General features: G+C 44.8%; 1 long non-coding RNA gene, 11 other non-coding genes and 2 pseudogenes across 12 annotated transcripts; 13 read left to right on the top strand and 1 right to left on the bottom strand.

Moving 5' to 3' along the window:
• Nucleotides 1-173: 173 nt before the first annotated feature.
• LOC130521268 (U2 spliceosomal RNA) lies at nucleotides 174-347 on the top strand (annotated as a pseudogene).
• A 169-nt stretch (nucleotides 348-516) lies between these two features.
• On the bottom strand, nucleotides 517-7111 carry LOC130521265 (uncharacterized). Its single transcript, XR_008949255.1, has 6 exons — nucleotides 6673-7111; nucleotides 5520-5703; nucleotides 4368-4551; nucleotides 3216-3399; nucleotides 2067-2250; nucleotides 517-1098 (listed from the first exon to the last, which is right to left on the bottom strand). It is a non-coding gene; the product is annotated as an uncharacterized LOC130521265 (long non-coding RNA).
• LOC130521274 (U5 spliceosomal RNA) lies at nucleotides 974-1091 on the top strand. Its single transcript, XR_008949262.1, has one exon. It is a non-coding gene; the product is annotated as a U5 spliceosomal RNA (small nuclear RNA).
• On the top strand, nucleotides 1307-1497 carry LOC130521277 (U2 spliceosomal RNA). The gene has a single exon (XR_008949265.1). It is a non-coding gene; the product is annotated as a U2 spliceosomal RNA (small nuclear RNA).
• LOC130521273 (U5 spliceosomal RNA) lies at nucleotides 2126-2243 on the top strand. Its single transcript, XR_008949261.1, has one exon. It is a non-coding gene; the product is annotated as a U5 spliceosomal RNA (small nuclear RNA).
• On the top strand, nucleotides 2459-2649 carry LOC130521276 (U2 spliceosomal RNA). The gene has a single exon (XR_008949264.1). It is a non-coding gene; the product is annotated as a U2 spliceosomal RNA (small nuclear RNA).
• LOC130521272 (U5 spliceosomal RNA) lies at nucleotides 3275-3392 on the top strand. The gene has a single exon (XR_008949260.1). It is a non-coding gene; the product is annotated as a U5 spliceosomal RNA (small nuclear RNA).
• LOC130521275 (U2 spliceosomal RNA) lies at nucleotides 3608-3798 on the top strand. Its single transcript, XR_008949263.1, has one exon. It is a non-coding gene; the product is annotated as a U2 spliceosomal RNA (small nuclear RNA).
• LOC130521271 (U5 spliceosomal RNA) lies at nucleotides 4427-4544 on the top strand. The gene has a single exon (XR_008949259.1). It is a non-coding gene; the product is annotated as a U5 spliceosomal RNA (small nuclear RNA).
• Nucleotides 4763-4953, top strand: LOC130521278 (U2 spliceosomal RNA). Its single transcript, XR_008949266.1, has one exon. It is a non-coding gene; the product is annotated as a U2 spliceosomal RNA (small nuclear RNA).
• LOC130521270 (U5 spliceosomal RNA) lies at nucleotides 5579-5696 on the top strand. The gene has a single exon (XR_008949258.1). It is a non-coding gene; the product is annotated as a U5 spliceosomal RNA (small nuclear RNA).
• LOC130521266 (U2 spliceosomal RNA) lies at nucleotides 5912-6102 on the top strand. The gene has a single exon (XR_008949256.1). It is a non-coding gene; the product is annotated as a U2 spliceosomal RNA (small nuclear RNA).
• Nucleotides 6732-6849, top strand: LOC130521269 (U5 spliceosomal RNA). The gene has a single exon (XR_008949257.1). It is a non-coding gene; the product is annotated as a U5 spliceosomal RNA (small nuclear RNA).
• LOC130521267 (U2 spliceosomal RNA) lies at nucleotides 7065-7159 on the top strand (annotated as a pseudogene; the record flags this gene model as incomplete).

Genomic DNA, 7159 nt, shown 5'->3' with positions numbered 1-7159 from the left:
TTATAGTCCTCACAATTTGGATATTTTATTGGTACATATTTGAGGTGTATAGTGAACCTTTTACTTTTACTCAAAGTTTGAAAATGTCTCAACTATTTAATATTTATGGCATATTTGAGGTGTTATGTGAACCTTTTACTCAAAGCCGAAAATGTAAAGATGATTGAGTGCCAATAAACTAAGAAAAGAAAAAATCTGTTCTTATCAGTTTAATATCTGATATGTCCTCTATCAGGGGACTATATATTAAATGCATTTTTGCAGACAGGAGCTGAAACAGGAGCTTGCTCCATTCACTCCACGCATTGGCCCAGTATTGCAGTCTAGCTGGGAGTGGTGCGCCTTCTCTATACTTTGTGGACAATCAACAGTAAGTCTCTCTCTCTCTGCAATGTTGTCACTTTTCAGAGCGCATTGCAAGGCAGGGCCGCTCTGCCTCCCCGCCCCTTTTGCCAGGTGCACTTTCACTTCAAAAGCCATGGGTGTCAAGCCGACCTCTACAGGCAGTCCTGTGTCATCTCCAAATTGAAGCAAGACATGTATGAGCAATTTAGAATTCAAAAGCTGCATGGAAATAAACTACTTCCAGTGTAAGGGCACTTCAGTTGTTTACCAGAGTTTTGGCAGTGGGGTGAAGGCTCTTTTGTGCCCCGTGCTTTTTCTCCACAGGGATTGGGGAAAAGCGAGTAATATACCATCCAAGTGACTTCAGAGCAGTAAAAAACACAAGATTGCAGTCCGAGGTCTATTATTAATTACCACATTTCTATTCCAGATTTTCAGAAGAAAGTCACCATGATCTGAACAATGTCATTGTTCTCTGGTCAAAGGATGAGTTGAAGGACAAATGTTGTTATTCACCAAACAAAGTCTAAATTCTTAGAACAATTGTAGAGTAAAAGAGGAAGTCTCACCATCACACAATTGCCCGGGGCGACCGTGGGCACAGCTCCACTCAGCCTGCAAGGGCCACTTGCATGTGGTTCTCTGCAAAGCGTACAGGTCTTTCGCCTTTTACTAAAGACTTCCGTGCAGAGGAGCAGCGCTTTGTCAGTTGCATTTTTTGGCAGGCTCTGCCACTGGTAAAGCCTTGTACACCTGTGAAAAGATATGCGATTCAAACTTGCACACGTTTGGAATTTGCCCCAGAAGTGCAAAAACGTTTGTTCCCATGTAGCAGTTTTAACCTCACCACTTGGGAGGAGGTGCAAATTGGTATTGCGTTGTTAGTGAGGCTTTATGGCCTCACCATCAACTGTTCAGCCTGTGGTAATGCCAATGTACTTTGAGCAAGCAGTCAAAGACCATCGCTTCTCGGCCTTTTGGCTAAGATCAAGTGTAGTATCTGTTCTTATCAGTTTAATATCTGATATGTCCTCTATCAGGGGACTATATATTAAATGCATTTTTGCAGACAGGAGCTGAAACAGGAGCTTGCTCCATTCACTCCACGCATTGGCCCAGTATTGCAGTCTAGCTGGGAGTGGTGCGCCTTCTCTATACTTTGTGGACAATCAACAGTAAGTCTCTCTCTCTCTGCAATGTTGTCACTTTTCAGAGCGCATTGCAAGGGCAGGGCCGCTCTGCCTCCCCGCCCCTTTTGCCAGGTGCACTTTCACTTCAAAAGCCATGGGTGTCAAGCCTGACCTCTACAGGCAGTCCTGTGTCATCTCCAAATTGAAGCAAGACATGTATGAGCAATTTAGAATTCAGAAGCTGCATGGAAATAAACTACTTCCAGTGTAAGGGCACTTCAGTTGTTTACCAGAGTTTTGGCAGTGGGGTGAAGGCTCTTTTGTGCCCCGTGCTTTTTCTCCACAGGGATTGGGGAAAAGCGAGTAATATACCATCCAAGTGACTTCAGAGCAGTAAAAAACACAAGATTGCAGTCCGAGGTCTATTATTAATTACCACATTTCTATTCCAGATTTTCAGAAGAAAGTCACCATGATCTGAACAATGTCATTGTTCTCTGGTCAAAGGATGAGTTGAAGGACAAATGTTGTTATTCACCAAACAAAGTCTAAATTCTTAGAACAATTGTAGAGTAAAAGAGGAAGTCTCACCATCACACAATTGCCCGGGGCGACCGTGGGCACAGCTCCACTCAGCCTGCAAGGGCCACTTGCATGTGGTTCTCTGCAAAGCGTACAGGTCTTTCGCCTTTTACTAAAGACTTCCGTGCAGAGGAGCAGCGCTTTGTCAGTTGCATTTTTTGGCAGGCTCTGCCACTGGTAAAGCCTTGTACACCTGTGAAAAGATATGCGATTCAAACTTGCACACGTTTGGAATTTGCCCCAGAAGTGCAAAAACGTTTGTTCCCATGTAGCAGTTTTAACCTCACCACTTGGGAGGAGGTGCAAATTGGTATTGCGTTGTTAGTGAGGCTTTATGGCCTCACCATCAACTGTTCAGCCTGTGGTAATGCCAATGTACTTTGAGCAAGCAGTCAAAGACCATCGCTTCTCGGCCTTTTGGCTAAGATCAAGTGTAGTATCTGTTCTTATCAGTTTAATATCTGATATGTCCTCTATCAGGGGACTATATATTAAATGCATTTTTGCAGACAGGAGCTGAAACAGGAGCTTGCTCCATTCACTCCACGCATTGGCCCAGTATTGCAGTCTAGCTGGGAGTGGTGCGCCTTCTCTATACTTTGTGGACAATCAACAGTAAGTCTCTCTCTCTGCAATGTTGTCACTTTTCAGAGCGCATTGCAAGGCAGGGCCGCTCTGCCTCCCCGCCCCTTTTGCCAGGTGCACTTTCACTTCAAAAGCCATGGGTGTCAAGCCTGACCTCTACAGGCAGTCCTGTGTCATCTCCAAATTGAAGCAAGACATGTATGAGCAATTTAGAATTCAGAAGCTGCATGGAAATAAACTACTTCCAGTGTAAGGGCACTTCAGTTGTTTACCAGAGTTTTGGCAGTGGGGTGAAGGCTCTTTTGTGCCCCGTGCTTTTTCTCCACAGGGATTGGGGAAAAGCGAGTAATATACCATCCAAGTGACTTCAGAGCAGTAAAAAACACAAGATTGCAGTCCGAGGTCTATTATTAATTACCACATTTCTATTCCAGATTTTCAGAAGAAAGTCACCATGATCTGAACAATGTCATTGTTCTCTGGTCAAAGGATGAGTTGAAGGACAAATGTTGTTATTCACCAAACAAAGTCTAAATTCTTAGAACAATTGTAGAGTAAAAGAGGAAGTCTCACCATCACACAATTGCCCGGGGCGACCGTGGGCACAGCTCCACTCAGCCTGCAAGGGCCACTTGCATGTGGTTCTCTGCAAAGCGTACAGGTCTTTCGCCTTTTACTAAAGACTTCCGTGCAGAGGAGCAGCGCTTTGTCAGTTGCATTTTTTGGCAGGCTCTGCCACTGGTAAAGCCTTGTACACCTGTGAAAAGATATGCGATTCAAACTTGCACACGTTTGGAATTTGCCCCAGAAGTGCAAAAACGTTTGTTCCCATGTAGCAGTTTTAACCTCACCACTTGGGAGGAGGTGCAAATTGGTATTGCGTTGTTAGTGAGGCTTTATGGCCTCACCATCAACTGTTCAGCCTGTGGTAATGCCAATGTACTTTGAGCAAGCAGTCAAAGACCATCGCTTCTCGGCCTTTTGGCTAAGATCAAGTGTAGTATCTGTTCTTATCAGTTTAATATCTGATATGTCCTCTATCAGGGGACTATATATTAAATGCATTTTTGCAGACAGGAGCTGAAACAGGAGCTTGCTCCATTCACTCCACGCATTGGCCCAGTATTGCAGTCTAGCTGGGAGTGGTGCGCCTTCTCTATACTTTGTGGACAATCAACAGTAAGTCTCTCTCTCTCTGCAATGTTGTCACTTTTCAGAGCGCATTGCAAGGCCAGGGCCGCTCTGCCTCCCCGCCCCTTTTGCCAGGTGCACTTTCACTTCAAAAGCCATGGGTGTCAAGCCTGACCTCTACAGGCAGTCCTGTGTCATCTCCAAATTGAAGCAAGACATGTATGAGCAATTTAGAATTCAGAAGCTGCATGGAAATAAACTACTTCCAGTGTAAGGGCACTTCAGTTGTTTACCAGAGTTTTGGCAGTGGGGTGAAGGCTCTTTTGTGCCCCGTGCTTTTTCTCCACAGGGATTGGGGAAAAGCGAGTAATATACCATCCAAGTGACTTCAGAGCAGTAAAAAACACAAGATTGCAGTCCGAGGTCTATTATTAATTACCACATTTCTATTCCAGATTTTCAGAAGAAAGTCACCATGATCTGAACAATGTCATTGTTCTCTGGTCAAAGGATGAGTTGAAGGACAAATGTTGTTATTCACCAAACAAAGTCTAAATTCTTAGAACAATTGTAGAGTAAAAGAGGAAGTCTCACCATCACACAATTGCCCGGGGCGACCGTGGGCACAGCTCCACTCAGCCTGCAAGGGCCACTTGCATGTGGTTCTCTGCAAAGCGTACAGGTCTTTCGCCTTTTACTAAAGACTTCCGTGCAGAGGAGCAGCGCTTTGTCAGTTGCATTTTTTGGCAGGCTCTGCCACTGGTAAAGCCTTGTACACCTGTGAAAAGATATGCGATTCAAACTTGCACACGTTTGGAATTTGCCCCAGAAGTGCAAAAACGTTTGTTCCCATGTAGCAGTTTTAACCTCACCACTTGGGAGGAGGTGCAAATTGGTATTGCGTTGTTAGTGAGGCTTTATGGCCTCACCATCAACTGTTCAGCCTGTGGTAATGCCAATGTACTTTGAGCAAGCAGTCAAAGACCATCGCTTCTTCTCGGCCTTTTGGCTAAGATCAAGTGTAGTATCTGTTCTTATCAGTTTAATATCTGATATGTCCTCTATCAGGGGACTATATATTAAATGCATTTTTGCAGACAGGAGCTGAAACAGGAGCTTGCTCCATTCACTCCACGCATTGGCCCAGTATTGCAGTCTAGCTGGGAGTGGTGCGCCTTCTCTACTTTGTGGACAATCAACAGTAAGTCTCTCTCTCTCTGCAATGTTGTCACTTTTCAGAGCGCATTGCAAGGCAGGGCCGCTCTGCCTCCCCGCCCCTTTTGCCAGGTGCACTTTCACTTCAAAAGCCATGGGTGTCAAGCCTGACCTCTACAGGCAGTCCTGTGTCATCTCCAAATTGAAGCAAGACATGTATGAGCAATTTAGAATTCAGAAGCTGCATGGAAATAAACTACTTCCAGTGTAAGGGCACTTCAGTTGTTTACCAGAGTTTTGGCAGTGGGGTGAAGGCTCTTTTGTGCCCCGTGCTTTTTCTCCACAGGGATTGGGAAAAAGCGAGTAATATACCATCCAAGTGACTTCAGAGCAGTAAAAAACACAAGATTGCAGTCCGAGGTCTATTATTAATTACCACATTTCTATTCCAGATTTTCAGAAGAAAGTCACCATGATCTGAACAATGTCATTGTTCTCTGGTCAAAGGATGAGTTGAAGGACAAATGTTGTTATTCACCAAACAAAGTCTAAATTCTTAGAACAATTGTAGAGTAAAAGAGGAAGTCTCACCATCACACAATTGCCCGGGGCGACCGTGGGCACAGCTCCACTCAGCCTGCAAGGGCCACTTGCATGTGGTTCTCTGCAAAGCGTACAGGTCTTTCGCCTTTTACTAAAGACTTCCGTGCAGAGGAGCAGCGCTTTGTCAGTTGCATTTTTTGGCAGGCTCTGCCACTGGTAAAGCCTTGTACACCTGTGAAAAGATATGCGATTCAAACTTGCACACGTTTGGAATTTGCCCCAGAAGTGCAAAAACGTTTGTTCCCATGTAGCAGTTTTAACCTCACCACTTGGGAGGAGGTGCAAATTGGTATTGCGTTGTTAGTGAGGCTTTATGGCCTCACCATCAACTGTTCAGCCTGTGGTAATGCCAATGTACTTTGAGCAAGCAGTCAAAGACCATCGCTTCTCGGCCTTTTGGCTAAGATCAAGTGTAGTATCTGTTCTTATCAGTTTAATATCTGATATGTCCTCTATCAGGGGACTATATATTAAATGCATTTTTGCAGACAGGAGCTGAAACAGGAGCTTGCTCCATTCACTCCACGCATTGGCCCAGTATTGCAGTCTAGCTGGGAGTGGTGCGCCTTCTCTATACTTTGTGGACAATCAACAGTAAGTCTCTCTCTCTCTGCAATGTTGTCACTTTTCAGAGCGCATTGCAAGGGCAGGGCCGCTCTGCCTCCCCGCCCCTTTTGCCAGGTGCACTTTCACTTCAAAAGCCATGGGTGTCAAGCACCGACCTCTACAGGCAGTCCTGTGTCATCTCCAAATTGAAGCAAGACATGTCTAAGCAATTTAGAATTCAAAAGCTGCATGGAAATAAACTACTTCCAGTGTAAGGGCACTTCAGTTGTTTACCAGAGTTTTGGCAGTGGGGTGAAGGCTCTTTTGTGCCCCGTGCTTTTTCTCCACAGGGATTGGGGAAAAGCGAGTAATATACCATCCAAGTGACTTCAGAGCAGTAAAAAACACAAGATTGCAGTCCGAGGTCTATTATTAATTACCACATTTCTATTCCAGATTTTCAGAAGAAAGTCACCATGATCTGAACAATGTCATTGTTCTCTGGTCAAAGGATGAGTTGAAGGACAAATGTTGTTATTCACCAAACAAAGTCTAAATTCTTAGAACAATTGTAGAGTAAAAGAGGAAGTCTCACCATCACACAATTGCCCGGGGCGACCGTGGGCACAGCTCCACTCAGCCTGCAAGGGCCACTTGCATGTGGTTCTCTGCAAAGCGTACAGGTCTTTCGCCTTTTACTAAAGACTTCCGTGCAGAGGAGCAGCGCTTTGTCAGTTGCATTTTTTGGCAGGCTCTGCCACTGGTAAAGCCTTGTACACCTGTGAAAAGATATGCGATTCAAACTTGCACACGTTTGGAATTTGCCCCAGAAGTGCAAAAACGTTTGTTCCCATGTAGCAGTTTTAACCTCACCACTTGGGAGGAGGTGCAAATTGGTATTGCGTTGTTAGTGAGGCTTTATGGCCTCACCATCAACTGTTCAGCCTGTGGTAATGCCAATGTACTTTGAGCAAGCAGTCAAAGACCATCGCTTCTCGGCCTTTTGGCTAAGATCAAGTGTAGTATCTGTTCTTATCAGTTTAATATCTGATATGTCCTCTATCAGGGGACTATATATTAAA

Source organism: Takifugu flavidus, unplaced genomic scaffold (assembly GCF_003711565.1).
Source record: "Takifugu flavidus isolate HTHZ2018 unplaced genomic scaffold, ASM371156v2 ctg844, whole genome shotgun sequence".
NCBI lineage: Eukaryota > Metazoa > Chordata > Actinopteri > Tetraodontiformes > Tetraodontidae > Takifugu > Takifugu flavidus.
The sequence above is the reverse complement of the archived record's forward strand: the minus strand, read 5'-3'. Positions and strand labels throughout refer to the sequence as shown.